At 48.4% G+C, this 17,433-nt stretch overlaps 1 protein-coding gene and 1 pseudogene across 2 annotated transcripts in view; one reads left to right on the plus strand and one right to left on the minus strand.

The window, feature by feature from the left end:
- Positions 1-936: 936 nt before the first annotated feature.
- On the minus strand, positions 937-1,451 carry LOC101031904 (small ribosomal subunit protein uS17-like; annotated as a pseudogene).
- Positions 1,452-16,079: 14,628 nt separating this feature from the next.
- Positions 16,080-17,433, plus strand: part of REST (RE1 silencing transcription factor) — a 29,113-nt gene continuing 27,759 nt past the window's right edge. The window contains exon 1 of one of the 2 annotated variants that reach the window (XM_039468258.2): positions 16,080-16,394. The gene's annotated coding sequence lies outside the window, so the exon portion shown is untranslated. Of the gene's footprint in view, positions 16,395-17,142; positions 17,219-17,433 lie in introns of those variants that run through there. The other variant, XM_010344121.3, reaches the window with a different exon arrangement.

Genomic DNA, 17,433 nt, shown 5'->3' on the forward strand with positions numbered 1-17,433 from the left:
GTGATCCACCCACCTTGGCCTCCCAAAGTCCTGGGGTTACAGGCATGAGCCACCGCACCTGGCCCAGAAAGAAACTGTAATCCAATCATTGGCCATCATTTTATGATAGTCTTTTTTTTTTTTTTTTTTTTTTTTTTTTTTTTTTTTTGATGGAGTCTTGCTCTGTTGCCAGACTGGAGTGCAGTGGCACGATCTCGGATCACTGCAACTTCCACCTCCCAGGTTCAAGCAATTCTCTTGCCTCAACCTCCAAAATAGCTGGGACTACAGGTGCATGCCACCAGGCCCAGTTTATTTTTGTATTTTTAGTAGAGGTGGGGTTTCACCATGTTGCCAGGATGGTCTCGATCTCCTGACTTCGTAATCCACCAGCCTAAATAAATATTTTTTAAAGCAAATGAAAAGCTGTCAGTAGGGCCACAGATCTTGTCCATGCACTCCTCTGCATCTGAGCAGGGCTGCTCTTTGCCACCTTTATTTTCCAGGCTTCCTTTAGTTGGCATCAGGATGGTTTTGGTCAGTGGGAAGCACTGGGAAGAGGTTGTCCTGGGCAGTGTCTTATAGCAAGGGCAGTTCCTTCCTCCTTTGCTCCAGCTCTTCTATGGCTGCACCTCCTGGTAAACAGGTCTGAGGTGGTTCCAGCTTCTGTCAAGTGTCCCCAAGTACTTGAGTGCCCCATTTGGATACTCATCACTTTCATTGCCTTTTGTATTAGTCCATTCTCACAATGCTAATAAAGACATACTGAAGACTGGATAATTTATAAAGGAAAGAGGTTTCATTGACTCACAGTTCCACATGGCTGGGGAGGCCTCACAATCATGGCAGAAGGTGAATGAGGAACAAAGGGACTTCTTACATGGCTGCAGACAAGAGAGTGTGTTCAGGGGAACTGCCCTTTATAAAACCATCATCTCTTTTTTTTTGGCAGGGAATGAGAAAAGAACTTTATTTCATTGCGGGGAGTGGGCTGATGTCCAGCCTCAGAACTTCTGGAACTGCTTCTTGGTGCCCTCGGCCTTGGTGATCTTGAGCACGTTGAAGCGCAGTCTTGCTCGGGGGCCAGCACTTGCCCACTGTGACGATGTCATCGATCTGGATGTCCCTGAAGCAGGGTGTACAGACATGTTCTTGTGGCACTTCTTGAAGCGGTTGTACTTGTGGATGTAGTGGAGATAGTCTCGGCGGATGACAGTGGTCCTCTGCATCCTCACCTTGGTCACCATGCCAGAAAGGATCTGCCTTCGAATGGAGACATGACCAGTGAAGGAGCATTTCTTGTCAATGCAGGTGACCTCAGTAGCCTCTTTGAGTGTCTTGAAGCCCAGACCAATGTTCTCGTAGTACCGTGGGAGCTTCTCCTTGCCAGTTTCTCCCAGCAGGACTCTCTCCTTGTGTTGAAAGATGGTCAGCTGCTTTTGGTAGGCACGCTTGGCTTGAATGTCTGCCATCTTCCTGGTCGCCTGAAAAAAGGAAAGCAGTGGTGGCATCTGGGTTTCCTTATTGACTACAAAACCGCCAAATCTTGTGAGACTTATTCACTACCACCAGAACAGCACAGAAAAACCCACTCCCATGATTCAATTACCTCCCACTGGGTCCTTCCCATGACATTTGGGGATTATGGGAGCTACAACTCAAGATGAAATTTGGATGGGGACACAGCCAAACCATATTATCTCCATAAACAATTCATTGTTTCAAATTCCCTCTTTTAAGTACTTTGGAAAAATTATGTTTCCTAGTAGAACCCTGATCGACATGCTAATCATGCCACCATCCTAGCATTATTTTTTTTAGCATTCTTTCTCCTCCTCCTCCTCCTCCTCCTCCTCCTCCTCCTCCTCCTCCTCCTCCTCCTCCTCCTCCTCCTCCTCTTCCTCCTCCTCCTCCTCCCCCTTCTCTTCCTCCTCTTCCTCCTCCTCCTCCTTCTTTGAAACGAATTCTTGCTCTGTTGTCAGGCTGGAGTGTAGTGATGCAATCTTGGCTCATTGCAACCTCTGCTTCCTGGGTTCAAGCGATTCTCCTGCCTCAGCATCCCAAAGAGCTGGGACTATAGATGTGTGCCACCATGCCCATCTAATTTTTGTATTTTTAGTAAAGACAGGGTTTCACCATGTTGGCCAGGATGGTCTCTATCTCTTGGCCTTGTGATCCGCTCCACTGGGCCCCCCAAAGTGCTGGGATTACAGGTGTGAGCCATCGCACTCGGCCAGCATACTTTTTCTGGAGCTCACATATTTTGACATTATTACAGCTGCACAAGTTAATATTCTGTCTTCTGTTTTGACCATTTAACATTATAAAGACATAATATAAACATATTTTTCAGTATTTTAAATAATTTTCCTGTTTAATGGCTGATAATATATATATAGGTATATATTTGGAGACAGTTTTGCTCTGTCACCCAGGCTGGAGGGCAATGGCGTGATCTGGGCTCACTGCAACCTCTGCCACCTGGGTTCAAGCAATTCTCCTGCCTCAGCCCACCGAGTAGTTAGGATTACAGGTGCCCACCACTATGCCCAGCTAATTTTTTTTTTTTTTTTTTTTTTTTGAGACGGAGTTTCGCTCTCGTTACCCAGGCTGGAGTGCAATGGCACGATCTTGGCTCACCGCAACCTGCGCCTCCTGGGTTCAGGCAATTCTCCTGCCTCAGCCTCCTGAATAGCTGGGATTACATGCACACGTCACCACGCCCAGCTAATTTTTTGTATTTTTTTTAGTAGAGACGGGGTTCCACCATGTTGACCAGGATGGTCTCGGCCTCCCAAAGTGCTGGGATTACAAGCTTGAGCCACCGCGCCCGGCCGCCCAGCTAATTTTTGTATTTTTTAGTAGAGACCAGGTTTCACCATGTTAGTCAGGCTGGTCTCGAACTCCCGACCTCAGGTGATCCGTCCGCCTTGGCCTCGCAAAGTAGTGGGATTGCAGGCATGGACCACTTCACTCAGCGATAGTATTTTTTTCTTTCTTTTTTTATTTTTATTTTTGAAACGGGGTTTCACCATGTTGGCCAGATTGGTCTTGAACTGCTGACCTCAGGTAATCCACCCGTCTCGGCCTCCCACGGTGCTGGGATTACGAGCATGAGCCACCACGCCCGGCCAATAATATTTTTTTTCTTGTTGATGTACCATGGGTTTTTTTTTTTTTTTTTTTTTTTGAGACGGAGTTTCACTCTTGTTACCCAGGCTGGAGTGCAATGGCTCGATCTCGGCTCACCGCAACTTCCGCCTCCTGGGTTCAGGCAATTCTCCTGCCTCAGCCTCCTGAGTAGCTGGGATTACAGGCACACGCCACCATGCCCAGCTAATTTTGTGTATTTTTAGTAGAGACGGGGTTTCACCATGTTGACCAGGATGGTCTCGATCTCTTGACCCCGTGATCCACCCGCCTCGGCCTCCCAAAGTGCTGGGATTACAGGCTTGAGCCACCGCGCCCGGCCTAACAGTTTGCATTTCTATCAGCCATATGAAAGCCAGGCAGGTGGTTCATGCCTATAGTCCCACCACTTTGGGAGGCCAAGATGGGAGTATCACTTGAGCCCAGGAGTTCAAGATCAGCCTGGAGAACAGTGAGACCATGTCTCTACAAAAAAGAAATTTTAAATTAGCCGGGAGTGGTAGGTCCCACCTCTGGTCCCAGCCACTTGGGAGGGCTAGGTGGGAGGATCGCTTGATCCCAGGAGGTAGAGGTTTCAATAAGCCAAGGTCACACCACTGCACTCAGCCTGAGTGACAGAGCAAAATTCTGTCTCAAGAGAGAAGAGAGAGAGAGAGATTTCCAGTTGCTCAGCATGCTTATCAATTTTTTTTTAATTTTTTTTTTTTAATTTTTTTTTTTTGAGATGGAGTTTCGCTCTCGTTACCCAGGCTGGAGTGCAATGGCGCGATCTCGGCTCACCGCAACCTCCGCCTTCTGGGTTCAGGCAATTATCCTGCCTCAACCTCCTGAGTAGCTGGGATTACAGGCACGCGCCACCATGCCCAGCTAATGTTTTGTATTTTTAGTAGAGACGGGGTTTCACCATGTTGACCAGAATGGTCTCGATCTCTTGACCTCGTGATCCACCCGCCTCGGCCTCCCAAAGTGCTGGGATTACAGGCTTGAGCCACCGCGCCCGGCCCTCAATTTTTTTTTTTTAATATAGAGTCTCATTCTGTCACTCAGGTTGCAATGCTCTGTTGCGATCTCAGCTTGCTGCAACTTCCACCTCCCAGACTCAAGCGATCCTCCCACCTCAGCCTCCTAAGTAGCTGAGACCACAGGTGCACACCACCACACCTGGCTAATTTTTTTTTTTTTTTTTTTTTGATAGAGACACGGTTTTACCATGTGGGCCAGGTTGGTCTTGAACTCCTGACCTCAAGTGATCTGCTCTCCTTGGCCTCCCAAAGTGCTGGGAGCACTACACTCAGCCCTTGTCGCTTTTTTTCTTTTTTTTTGAGACGAAGTCTCATTCTGTTGCCCAAGCTGGAGTACAATGACACAATCTCATCTCACTGCAACCTCCACCTACTGGGTTCAAGTGATTCTCCTGCCTCAGCCTCCTGATTAGCTGGGACTACAGGCCCACACCACCATGCCTGGCTAATTTTTTGTATTTTTGTATATATATAGATTTTTTTTTTTTTTCCTGGTGCTGGACTTCTGGATCGGAGATGCCCAGGGCACAGGGGGTCCATGGGAGTCTCCCTGAGGGCTTTGGTCCCTCCTGCTATGGAGGGGCTCATCTGCTTCTCTGCTCTCTGCTTCTCCTCATTTATCTCCCTTACTGCTTCTTGGCTCTGGGTCCAGCCCTATCTCCCCTGTTTCAGTCGTCTTTTCTTTTTTTTAATTTAAAATTTTTTTTTTTATTTTTAGAAAGAAAAAAAGAATAATAAGAAAAAGAATAAAGAAGAGCAAGAAAGAGAAAGAGGAAGAGGGAGAGAGAATGGGGGTATTGCTTTGTTGCCCGGGCTAGAATGCAGTCTAAATATGGGTATGCCTATAATTGTCCTTAATAATGGAGACATGAAAGAAAATGAGGGAAGAGAATAACAAACAAGGAGCCAACCAACATTTCGTTTAAACTTCTAAGTTGATATGATGTGGTACTGATAAGAGTGTATATTTTGTGTAAAGTGGAGAGTTCTATAAATGTTAATTACATTTACTTGTTCCAGATCTGAGTTCAAGTCCTGGATATCATTGTTAATTTTCTGTCTCATTGATCTGTCTAATATTAATGTTGAAGTCTCCCACTATTATTGTGTGGGAGTCTAAGTCTCTTTACAAGTCTTGTATGTCTGGGTATTCCTGTATTGGGTGCGTATATATTTAGGATCTTTAACTCTTCTTGTTGTTGCTTTGATTCTTTTATCGTTATATAATGTCTTTCTTTGCTTCTTTTGATCTTTGTTGCTTTAAAGACTATTTTATCAGAGGCAAAAATTGTAACTTCTGCTTTTTATTTATTTATTTTTGCTCTCTGTTTGGTTGCTAAATCTTTCTCCATCCCTTGTTTTGAGTCTTTGTGTATCCTTGAATGTGAGATGGGTCTGGATTCAGCATACCAATGGGTTTTAGTTTTTTGTCCAAATTGCCTGTCTGTCTTTGAATTGGGGAATTTAGTCAATTTAAATTTAGAATTAATAATGATATATGTGAGTTTAATACTGCCATTTAATATTAGCTGGCTATTTTGCCCATTAGTTGATATAAATTCTTCATTATATTGATGCCCTTTACTTTTTGGTATTTTTTAGAAAGGTTGATACTGTTTGTTCCTTTCTATGTGTAGTGGTTCTTTCAGAAGCTCTTGTAAAGCAGGCCTGGTGGTGATGAATTCTCTGAGTGCTTGCTTGTTCACAAAAACTTTATTTTTCCTTCACTTATGAAGCTTAGTTTGGCTGGATGTGAAATTCTTGGTTGAAAGTTCTTTTCTTTAAGGATGTTGAATATTGGTCCCCACTCACTTCTGGCTTGTAGGGTTTCTGCTGAGAGATCTGCTGCAAGTCTGATAGGCTTCCCTTTGTGGGTAACCTGACCTTTCTCTCTGGCTGCCCTTAGTATTTTCTCCTTCATTTCAACCCTGGTGAATCTGACGATTATGTGCCTTGGAGTTGCTCTTCTTGAGGAACATCTTTGTGGTGTTCTCTGTATTACCTGGAGTTGAATATCATGCTGCCTTACTAAGTTGGGAAAATTTTCCTGAATAATATCCTGAAGCGTATTTTCCAGCTTGGATTCATTTTCTTCGTCACATTCAGGTACACCTATCAAGCGTAGATTAGGTCTTTTCACATAGTCCCATATTTCTTGGAGACTTTGCTCGTCCCTTTTTGTCCTTTTTTCTCTAATCTTGTCTTCTTGTTTTATTTCATTGAGTTGGTCTTCGACCTCTGATATCCTTTCTTCTGCTTGATCAATTCGGCTGTTAAAACTTGCGCATACTTCACGTAGTTCTCGTATTGTGTTTTTCAGCTCCATCAATTCACTTATTTTCCTCTCTAAATTTTGTATTCTTGTTCGTCAAACCTTTTTTCAAAGTTCTTAGTTTCTTTAGATTGTGTTAGAACAAGTTCTTTTAATTCACAGAAGTTTCTTATTATCCACATTTTGAAGCCTGCTTCTGTAATTGGAACACACTCATTCTCCATCAAGCCTTGTTTTGCTGCTGATGAGGAACTGGGATCCCCTGCTGAGGGAGAGGCGTTCTGATCTTGGGTATTCTCAGCCTTTTTTGACTGTTTTCTTCCCTTCGTTGTAGATTTATCCATCTGTGGTCTTTGTATTTACCGTCTTCGTAATTGGGTTTCTGAGTGGACGTCCAACTTATTGATTCTCAGCGTCGAAATCTGAGCAACCCACTGAGCCGACTAAATCAGCAGCGTTAAGATTGATGGTGCTTTTCAGACTCTGCACCAAGAACCGACACTCCGAGGCGCCGGCAAAACTGCCTGGCCGGTCACTAGAGTCGCGCTGGCGACCCGTGGGGCTCCTCCGCTGGGAATCTCCTGGTGCGTGAGCAACAAGAATTCATGTGAAGGTGTGGCGTCCTCTCGTTCTTTGCGCTTTCACTGGGAGCTACAATCCCGAACTGCTAGTGATCAGCCATCTTGGATCTCTCTCCCTATATATAGATTTTTTGAGCTGGAATCTTGCTCTCGCCCAGGCTAGAGTACAGTGGTGTGATCTCGGCTCACTGCAACCTCCACTTCCCAGGTTCAAGCAATTCCCCTGCCTCAGCCTCCCAAGTAGCTGGGATTACATGCAGGCACCACCATGTCCAGATAATTTTTGTATTTTTAGTAGAGATGGGGTTTTACCATCTTGGCTGGTTTTGAACTCCTGACCTCGTGATTCGCCTGCCTTGGCCTCCCAAAGTGCTGGGATTACAAGCATGAGACACCACATCTGGCCTATAATTTTTTGTATTTTTTAGTAGAGACAAGGTTTCAGTATATTGGACAGGCTGGTCTTGAACTTCTGACCTCGTGATCCACCTGCCTCGGCCTCCCAAAGTGCTGGTATTATAGGTGTGAGCCACCACACCCGGTTCCTTGTTGCATTTTATGTTTAGCTTTTAAAACTTTTAGCCATTCTAGTGGGTTGAGTGATAATCTTAGACAAACAAGGAAAATGTACAGGTTCATTCATCTAGGAAACATTAATGGATAAAACTAGTGCCTGATTTTAGCTTTGTCAGGGTTGATACACTTTGCCAGAGTTTGATTTTATTTACTGTGTCAGGAATATCAGCATGTTGAGAACATAAAACACAGTTTCTTGTCTCTAGACACTGTCAGATGGATGAGAAAGAAAATAGGTACAAGAATATGCTTATGCTGCTTTAGGAGCACATGTGGGAAGGTTTTGACCTCTCCTTGGGAAGCCAGGAAAGACTACCAGAAGTCGTCTTCTGAGTCAAGTCCGTATTCCTCTAAATTGATGATTAGCTTTGTAAATTAACATGTCAGTGCTGGCTCTTGAGTGTTTTAAATGCCATGAAGGACAATAGGGGATTCTGCTTCCCTAGCCAGGAGGTAATGATTTTTTTTTTTTTTTTTTTGAGACAGGGTCTTGCTCTGTTACCCAGGTAGAGTGCAGTGGTGTGATCACGGCTCACTGCCACTGCAGCCGTGACTCAAACAATCCTCCCACCTCAGCCTCCCAAGTAGCTGGGATGACAGGCACACCCCACCACACCAGCTATTTTTTTTTTTTTTTTTTTTGAGACGGAGTTTCACTCTTGTTACCCAGGCTGGAGTGCAATGGCGCGATCTTGGCTCACCGCAACCTCTGCCTCCCGGGTTCAGGCAATTCTCCTGCCTCAGCCTCCTGAGTAGCTGGGATTACAGGCACGCGCCACCATGCCCAGCTAATTTTTTGTATTTTTTAGTAGAGACAGGGTTTCACCATGTTGACCAGGATGGTCTCGATCTTTTGACCTTGTGATCCACCCGCCTCGGCCTCCCAAAGTGCTGGGATTACAGGCTTGAGCCACCGCGCCTGGCTCCAGCTATTTTTTAAAAACTATTTTTAGTAGAGACAAGGTCTCACTATGTTGCCCAGGCTGGTCTCGAACTCTTGGGCTCAAGTGATCTTCCCTCTTTGGCCTCACAAAGTGCTGGCATTGTAGGCGTGAGCCACTGTGTCCGGCCCAGAAGATAATTAATCTTATATTAAAAGTAGGCTGCCGGGCGCGGTGGCTCAAGCCTGTAATCCCAGCACTTTGGGAGGCCAAGGCGGGTGGATCACAAGGTCAAGAGATCGAGACCATCCTGGCCAACATGGTGAAACCCCGTCTCTACTAAAAATACAAAAAATTAGCTGGGTATGGTGGTGCATGCCTGTAATCCCAGCTACTCAGGAGGCTGAGGCAGGAGAATTGCCTGAAGCCAGGAGGCAGAGGCTGTGGTGAGCCGAGATCGTGCCATTGCACTCCAGCCTGGGTAACAAGAGCGAAACTCCGTCTCAAAAAAAAAAAAAAAAAAAGGCCAGGCGCGGTGGCTCAAGCCTGTAATCCCAGCACTTTGGGAGGCCGAGGCGGGTGGATCACGAGGTCGAGAGATCGAGACCATTCTGGTCAACATGGTGAAACCCCGTCTCTACTAAAAATACAAAAAATTAGCTGGGCATGGTGGCGCGTGCCTATAATCCCAGCTACTCGGGAGGCTGAGGCAGGAGAATTGCCTGAACCCAGGAGGCGGAGGTTGCGGTGAGCCGAGATCGCGCCATTGCACTCCAGCCTGGGTAACAAGAGCGAAACTCCGTCTCAAAAAAAAAAAAAAAAAAAAAGTAGGCTTCAGGTGGCCTGGCGCGGTGGCTCAGCCTATAATCCCAGCACTTTGGGAGGCCGAGGCGGGTGGATCACGAGGTCAAGAGATCGAGACCATCCTGGTCAACATGGTGAAACCCCGTCTCTACTAAACATACAAAAAAATTAGCCCATCACGGTGGCACACGCCTGTAGGCCCAGCTACTTGGGAGGCTGAGGCAGGAGAATTGCTTGAACCCAGGAGGTGGAGGTTGCGGTGAGCCGAGATTGCGCCATTGCACTTCAGCCTGGGTAACAAGAGCGAAACTCCATTTCAAAAAAAAAAAAGTAGGCTTCAGAGTTATGGAATTGAAAAGTCTCCCTACCTCAAATAATATACATCTCTAAAGCCATTGTATGTAGTGGCCAATCGGGCCCCAGAGATTAAAAGATGCTTTAGGGAATGGGGCCAGGGAAGAGCAGAAAGAAGACAAAGTGTCTTCTTTGGAAAGGACACTGAACTGGCTGGAATCGGGTCATGGGTCCTACCTCCATCTGTGCCCTCACTAGTTGTGCAAACCTGGACAAGCCAAAAGCTTGTTGGCCTGTGTCCTTTTTTTTGAGACAGAGTCTCACTCTGTCCCCAGGCTGGAGTGCAGTGGCCTGATCTGGGCTCACTGCAACCTCCACCTCCCAGGTTCAAGCGAGTCTCCTGCCTAAAGAGGATACACCTAAGGTCAAAACAGATTGTCAATGATCATCAAGAAAAATCCAACTACAGACTGTTGTGTGAAACCAGGAATGTGATAGGAATACGATATGCAGAAGAGCAGGCAGGGGGATTTTCATCAGGAGGGTAGAACCCCAAGACCAGGGATCCAGGAGCATTTATTTATTCATGTAACAGTAGTTATTAGGGAGATTCAAGGAGGCAGGCTCACATTTGGTGTGAGGGAAGACTGTGGTGGATACTGGTCTTGGGTACTGAACAGCAGGTACCAACATGGGTAAGGAGGGTCCCCACTTTGAGAGATTGTGGCCGGGCATGGTGGCTCAAGCCTGTAATCCCAGCACTTTGGGAGGCCGAGGCGGGTGGATCACGAGGTCAAGAGATCGAGACCATCCTGGTCAACATGGTGAAACCCCGTCTCTACTAAAAATACAAAAAAAAAATTAGCTGGGCATGGTGGCGCGTGCCTGTAATCCCAGCTACTCAGGAGGCTGAGGCAGGAGAATTGCCTGAATCCAGGAGGCGGAGGTTGCGGTGAGCCGAGATCGTGCCATTGCACTCCAGCCTGGGTAACAAGAGCGAAACTCCGTCTCAAAAAAAAAAAAAAAAAAAGAGAGATTGTGATACGAAGCTAGGATCCTGTAACAATTCATCTAATATATGTTGAGCAACTGCTAAGTTATGGGTGCTGGGGATAAAGAAATGTCTCTGCATTTCTGGAGCTTAAGTTCCAGTGAAGGAAGAGAAACAATAGCAGGGTAAATAAATAATACCCAGTATGTTGGTAATAAATGCTAGAGACAGAAACAGCAGAGAAGGGCATTAGGATTCGATGAAAATGGAGAGAGTTATAATTTTAAATACTGTGGCCACTGAGAAAATGACATTTGTGTCAAGGAGGGGAAGTGATGAGCAGCAGTGACAGAGAGGTCCTGGATAGTTTTTTTTTTTTTTTTTTTTTTTTTTAAGGAGTTTCGCTCTTATTGCCCAGGTTGGAGTGCAATGGTGCGATCTCAGCTCACTGCAACCTGTGCCTCCCAGGTTCAAGCGATTCTCCTGCCTCAGCCTCCTGAGTAGCTGGGATTACAGGCATGTGCTACCATGCTTGGCTGATTTTGTATTTTTAGTCAAGATAGGATTTCTCCATATTGGTCAGGCTGGTTTCGAATTTCTGACCTCAGGTCATTGGCTCACCTGGGTCTCCCAAAGTGCCAGGATTACAGGCGTGAGCCACAGCACCTGAGTGGTCCTGGATAGTCTTTCAAAAGAGGAACAGCAAGCAAAGTGATGGATCTGAGTTAGAATAGTCACGGTTCAAGGAGGCCAGAGTGACTGAAGGGATCTAGGTTCCAAAAGGCAACAGGAAGGAGCCCAGCTCAAGTCTCAAGTTCCCTTGTTTACCTCCTTCCCTTCTCAGCATATAGGGAACACCTCCCTGGCTCAAGCTCTAGATGCCGATAATGAATAGTACACTATTCCAGTTATCAGAACCAGAATAAGAGGTCAGAGTCCAACTGGCAGCAAGAATGGATGATGCTGGTTAGGTGTGGTGGCTCACGCTTGTAATCCCAGCACTTTGGGAGGCCGAGGCAGGTGGATCACCTGAGGTCAGGGGTTTGGGATCAGCCTGACCAACATGGTGAAACCGAATCCCTACTAAAATACAAAAATTAGCTGGGCATCGTGGCATGTGTCAGGGAGGCTGCTCGGGAGGCTGAGGCAGGAGAATTGCTTGAATCCAAGAGGCAGAGGTTGCAGTGAGCCAAGATCCAGCCACTGTACTCTAGCCTCGGTGATGGGGCGAAACTCCCTCTCAAAAAAAGAAAAAAAAAAAAAAAAAAAAAAAAAAAGAGTCAATGATGCTACATCAAATAATCAAACAGGACTAGACCAGGCCTTTAATCTGTCTGTCTTCAGATACCATCAATCTTGAAGCCAGTGTAGCTCAGGGCCTGTTGTTGGGTCTCTACAGAAGGCAAAGGAGAGATATAGAGAAGCAACTAGGGAGACCAGATATACTGAACTTTAAAAAATATGTATTTGGCTAGATGCAGTGGCTCACTCCTGTAATCCCAGAACTTTGGGAGGCCGAAGCAGGTGGATCACCTGAGGTCAGGAGTTCAAGACCAATCTGACCAACATGGAGAAACCCCATCTTTACCAAAAATACAAAATTAGTTGGGTATGGTGGTGCATACCTGTAATCCAGCTACTCGGGAGACTGAGGCAGGAGAATTGCTTGACTCCGGGAGGGGGAAGTTGCCATGAGATAACAGCAGGCCATTGCACTCCAGCTTGGGCAACAAGAGTAAAACTTTGTCTTTTTTTTTTCTTCTTAAAATTATTATTATTATTTATTTTATTTAAAAAAAAAGATGGGGTTTCACCATGATGGCCAGGCTGGTCTTGAACTCCTGACCTCAGGTGATCCATCCACCTTGGCCTCCCAAAGTGTTGGGATTACAGGCGTGAGCCACTGCACCTGGCAAAACTTTGTCTTAAAAAAAAAAAGGCCGGGCACAGAGGCTCATGCCTGTAATTCCACCACTTTGGGAGTCTGAGGCGGGTGGATCACAAGGTCAGGAGTTTGAGACCAATTTGACCAGCATGGTGAAACCCTGTCTCTACTACAAATACAAAAATTAGCTGGGTGTGGTGGCACGTGACTGTAATCCCAGCTACTTGGGAGGCTGGGGCAGGAGAATCACTTGAACCCAGGAAGTGGAGGTTGCAGTGAGACGAGATTGTGCCACTATACTCCAGCCTGGGTGACTGATGGAGACTCTGTCTCAAAAAAAGAAAGAAAGAAAGAAAGAAAGAAAGAAACCTCTAGAGAAAAATATTATTAAGAACATATGATAGGCCGGGCGCCGTGGCTCAAGCCTGTAATCCCAGCACTTTGGGAGGCCGAGGCGGGTAGATCACAAGGTCAAGAGATCGAGACCATCCTGGTCAACATGGTGAAACCCCGTCTCTACTAAAATAATTACAACAAATTAGCTGGGCATGGCGGAGCGTGCCTGTAATCCCAGCTACTCGGGAGGCTGAGGCAGGAGAATTGCCTGAACCCAGGAGGCGGAGGTTGCGAGATCGCGCCATTGCACTCCAGCCTGGGTAACAAGAGTGAAACTCCGTCTCAGGGAAAAAAAAAAAAAAAAAAAAAAAAAAAAAAAAAAAAAAAAAAATATGATAATTAAAATAAAAATATTGATGAGTTAAATATGCGGAAAAAATATAATAAAAGCAGAACTCATTCCCATTTCAAATGTTTTTCTCTTGCAGAAGATCCTAAAGTTTGGATACAGCAAAGTAAAATACAGCCTTTTGTAAAACAATTAGGAATTCAAGTTCATAGCAACAGCTTCCCCCAAGGAAATTTTCTATTGATTTGTAATTTGGCCTTGAATTTGACCTGTGGCCTTCATGTCATGATAATTTGGGTCACTCTGAATATGCCATCCCTTGAACAAGGGCCTCTGCTAATTTTGAATGAATGCAGCTGCCCATTGCCATTCTTCTATTTGCATCACAATATGTGGGAATAAATTTGCAATTAATAAGACATTTCCAGTAAGCAGTCAGATTGAGGAAATGAAGGACGTCTATTTAGTAAGTTTAAAAGAGATACTTCATTTTTGCTTTTTTGGACATAAGAAAGGGAAAGAAAACAGTTTATGTCTGACAACCCTGGTAGAGGCCTGAATTGTACCCTGGGCTACAGCAACTAAAAATACCATGTATCTCAAATTCGATTCTCGTTAAACAAAAAAAGTAAAATAAAATATATACAAAAAAATTATACCAGTCCTAAAAATGTTAATCTTCCTTTCCTCCCTCCCTCCCTTCTCTCCTTCCCTCTCTCCCTCCCCTCTTCCTCTCTTTGGTTCAATGAAAATGAATAATTTTCAGGTTTGATTCACGGATAGGTCTTACATTTGAAATTGCTGCCAGGCACGATGGCTCATGCCTGTAATTCCAGCACTTTGGGAGGCCAAAGTGGGTGGATCACCTGAGGTCGGGAGTTTGAGACCAGTCTGTCCAACGTGGTGAAACCCGGTCTCTACTACCTGGGCGTGGTGGCTTGCAGCTGTGGTCCCAGCTACTTAGGAGGTTGAGACAGGAGAAGAGGTTGAGATAGGAGAAGAGGTTGAGATAGGAGAATTGCTTGAACCCGAGGCAGAGGTTGTAGTGAGGCAATATTGCACCACTGCCCTCCAGCCTGGGCAACAGAGCGAGACTGTCTGGAAAAAAAAAAGGAAAAAGAAAAAAAATTGCCTCGCTTTTGGTGGCCGAGCACCTCATGGTCTTTATTCCATCTTGGATTGGAGGCTGCGTTAATTAGTAATATATTGTCCAGATAGAGGTCCTATGTGGGTATAGTATGCCAGGAAATGAGGAGTCTGGAAGCCCGGCCCTAAGAGAAACAAATAAAGGGACATCAAAGAGAAGGAAGTGAGGTACCCTGAGGAGAAGCTGGGATGTCTTTTTTTTTTTTTTTTTTTTTTTTTTTTTAAAGACGGGGTTTCACCATGTTGGTCAGGCTGGTCTTGAACTCCCGACCTCAGATGATCCACCCGCCTTGGCCTCCAAAGTGCTTGGATTACAGGCGTGAGCCACAGCCCCCGGCCAGCTGGGATGTCTTAACAACTGCTTTGGGATTTTGAGTTTGCCCTTTTCACTGTGTATAATATTCCTTGCCCTACTTTACACCTGTTGAAAATTTCCTCATTCTCCAAGGTCAGACTGAATACATCTAATGTGAAGTTTCTAGAACCTGTTGGGATCCGTCTCCCTACTGACAAACCCCCATAGCGCTTGCTACTTATGTTGCAATATCAGCAATAGTCTGACTTATCTAGGTCAGGTTAAGTAGTAGGGCCTTGAACGCCACACTAAGGTGTTTAAGCCTTAAGTTTGTAGTCATGGGGAGCCATTATGCTTCTGAGGACAGTTGTGCTTTTGTTGTTGTTGTTTTGAGACGGAGTCTCTCTGTCGCCCAGGCTGGAGTGCAGTGGCACGACCTCGGCTCACCGCAACCTCCGCCTCCCGCTTTCAAGCAATTCTCCTGCCTCAGCCTCCCGAGTAGCTGGGACTCCAGGCGCGTGCCACCACGCCCGGCTAATTTCTGTATTTTTCATAGAGGCAGGGTGAGGCGGGGTTTTACCGTGTTAGCCAAGATGGTCTCGATCTCCTGACCTCGTGATCCGCCCGCTTCGGCCTCCCAAGATGCTGGGATCACAGGCGTGAGCCACGGCGCCCGACCTCAGGGTGACTTAAGACCGACGTTTAGGAAGGTATCAAAGGCAGACTGAGAAGCTGTTTCAGGTGAGAAGGGGGTGGAGTTACTCTTTCTCCTTTTTGTGTTGTTTCTGTTAGCACACGACTATGGGCCAGGCATTCCGCTTGGTGATCCCGTTTCCGAGAAGGGAGCCCGGTTACTCCGGCACACCGGGACTCTCCGTCTTCACCGCCCTCTCTTCTCTCTGTAATTCCTTCCCTGCAGTCGTGCTTTCCAGGTTCAGCAATGACTTGCTACCTGGCACGTCTAGGGATCTGTCCTCTCAGTCCTCACACTTGCTTTGAATCCATAAGCTTCTTCCCGAAATGTTTTCTCGCAACTCCCAACTCCCAGACGCTAAAAGCGAAGCTTAATTAGTCAAGGAGAGCTATGGGTAGAGACTTGAAGAGATTTGAAGGGTATCTTCGAGCGCTTTAGACTTGAGAGGTCGGTGACAAAAGCGCTAAAGAGATCGGCCAAAGCCTGCGGATTCTTCTTTTAACAGCTCTATTCTCATGCATGCGCGCCAGGGCTTCGGGTAACTTTTGTTGTTTGTTTGTAAAAGAAATGGAGAAAGGGAGTGGGGCCCCGCCTCTTTTCTGACCTAAGGGCAGGAGTGAGGGGTTGGGAGGATTACCGGCGGCTCCCCCTAGACGCGCCCCCAGGCGGGCTGGAGACAGGGACACTCCCTGCTTGGTCGAGGGGCGGGGCGCGCCTAGCGGCCAAGCGCGCGGGCGTCGGAGGGGGCGTGTCCCGCGGCCGCGCGCGGCGTCGGAGGGGGCGTGTCCCGCGGGCGGCGGCGGCGGCGGCGGCGGCGGCGCAGGCTGGGTGCGCGGCGTAGCGTCCTGTGGTGGAATGTGCGGCTCCCGCGAGCTCGCGGCGCAGAAGCGGAGCGAGCGCCGCCGAGGCCCGGGACCCCAGACCCCGGCGGCGGCGGCAACCGAGACCGCTGGGCGAGTCCCGGAGGCCTGAGCACCCTCTGCAGCCCCACTCCTGGGCCTTTTCGGTCCTCGACGGCCCCAGCACCCAACTTTTCCACCCTCCCCCACCCTTCCCCCGAAACTCCAGCAACAAAGAAAAGTAGTCGGAGAAGGAGCGGCGACTCAGGGTCGCCCGCCCCTCCTCCCCGAGGAAGGCCGGTAAGTGCGGCGCGGGGCTGAGGGCTCGGTCGGGGTGGGGGAGGGCCGGTCGGGTGGTGGCGGTGGCGGGAGGGGGAGGGCGCGGAAGGACGCGGAGCCAGGCGCTGTCCAGGGCTGATTTGCAGATACTGTGGCTCTGGCGGCGGCGACCGCGCCGGGCGGGGGCTGGCGGCCGAGCGGGATCGGGTTACAGAGCCGCCGCCCGGGGGCTGGGGGCGTTTGTTGGGAGCGGCGCGTCGCCTGGACCCCCTCCCCACTGGAAGCCGGGACACCGCCTCTGCGCGGGCCGGGACGCTCCTCCGAATCTGGTCCTTTGAGGCCAAGGAGCGGAGCTGCTCCGGGCCCTAGTCCTGAAACTTCCTCTGTTTCCTCCTCCAGCCCCCAGGTCCCACCGCAGCCCCGCGCGGGCCCGCGGCCCTCCCGTCCCCCTCCCCCAGAGCCTCTCCCTGTCGCCGGAAGGCGCCGTTGAGTGTGGCCGGGCGGGTTGAGTCAGCCCCGGGGCCCGGGCGGTTCCGCCAGCGGGGCTGGACAGCGATTTCTGCGCTTCGGCCGCCCGGCGCCGCGGGCCCCCGCGTCCGGCCACCGACCATCCGAGTTGGCGGGGCTGGGGCGCGCGTCCTGCCGGGCGCCGTGGGGGAGTGAAGTTCGCAAACTTCCGGGGCGCGGGGGTGGCGGCTGGCCCGCGTGGGGGCCCCCTCCGGCTCTCGGGGCCCGACGCCTCGCGAGGGCGCCCGCGGAGCCTCCCCAGCTCTGGGCGTTGGGCAAGCCTCGGGCGGTCGGAGGGGCCTGGGGGCAGTCAGAGAAGCCCGGACGTTGGCTACGCGGTAACTTTCTTTCCTCTTGGAGGACGGGGGCCCTAGGGCTGGGGAGGGGTCTGCCTGAACCCTGGTAGAACTCCGTCCGGCCAAACAGCGCCACGAGCTTGCTCCCCTCCCGCGTTTTAGTGTTGGAGAGCGCAGGAAAAGGCTCAGGACGAGTGTCGGGGCGACTCCTGCGAGTTGGTGTGTAAATGCGTGCAGTAATCGGGCCGAGGCGAGAG

The sequence above is a fragment of the Saimiri boliviensis genome, chromosome 3 (genome assembly GCF_048565385.1).
Source record: "Saimiri boliviensis isolate mSaiBol1 chromosome 3, mSaiBol1.pri, whole genome shotgun sequence".
Lineage (NCBI taxonomy): Eukaryota > Metazoa > Chordata > Mammalia > Primates > Cebidae > Saimiri > Saimiri boliviensis.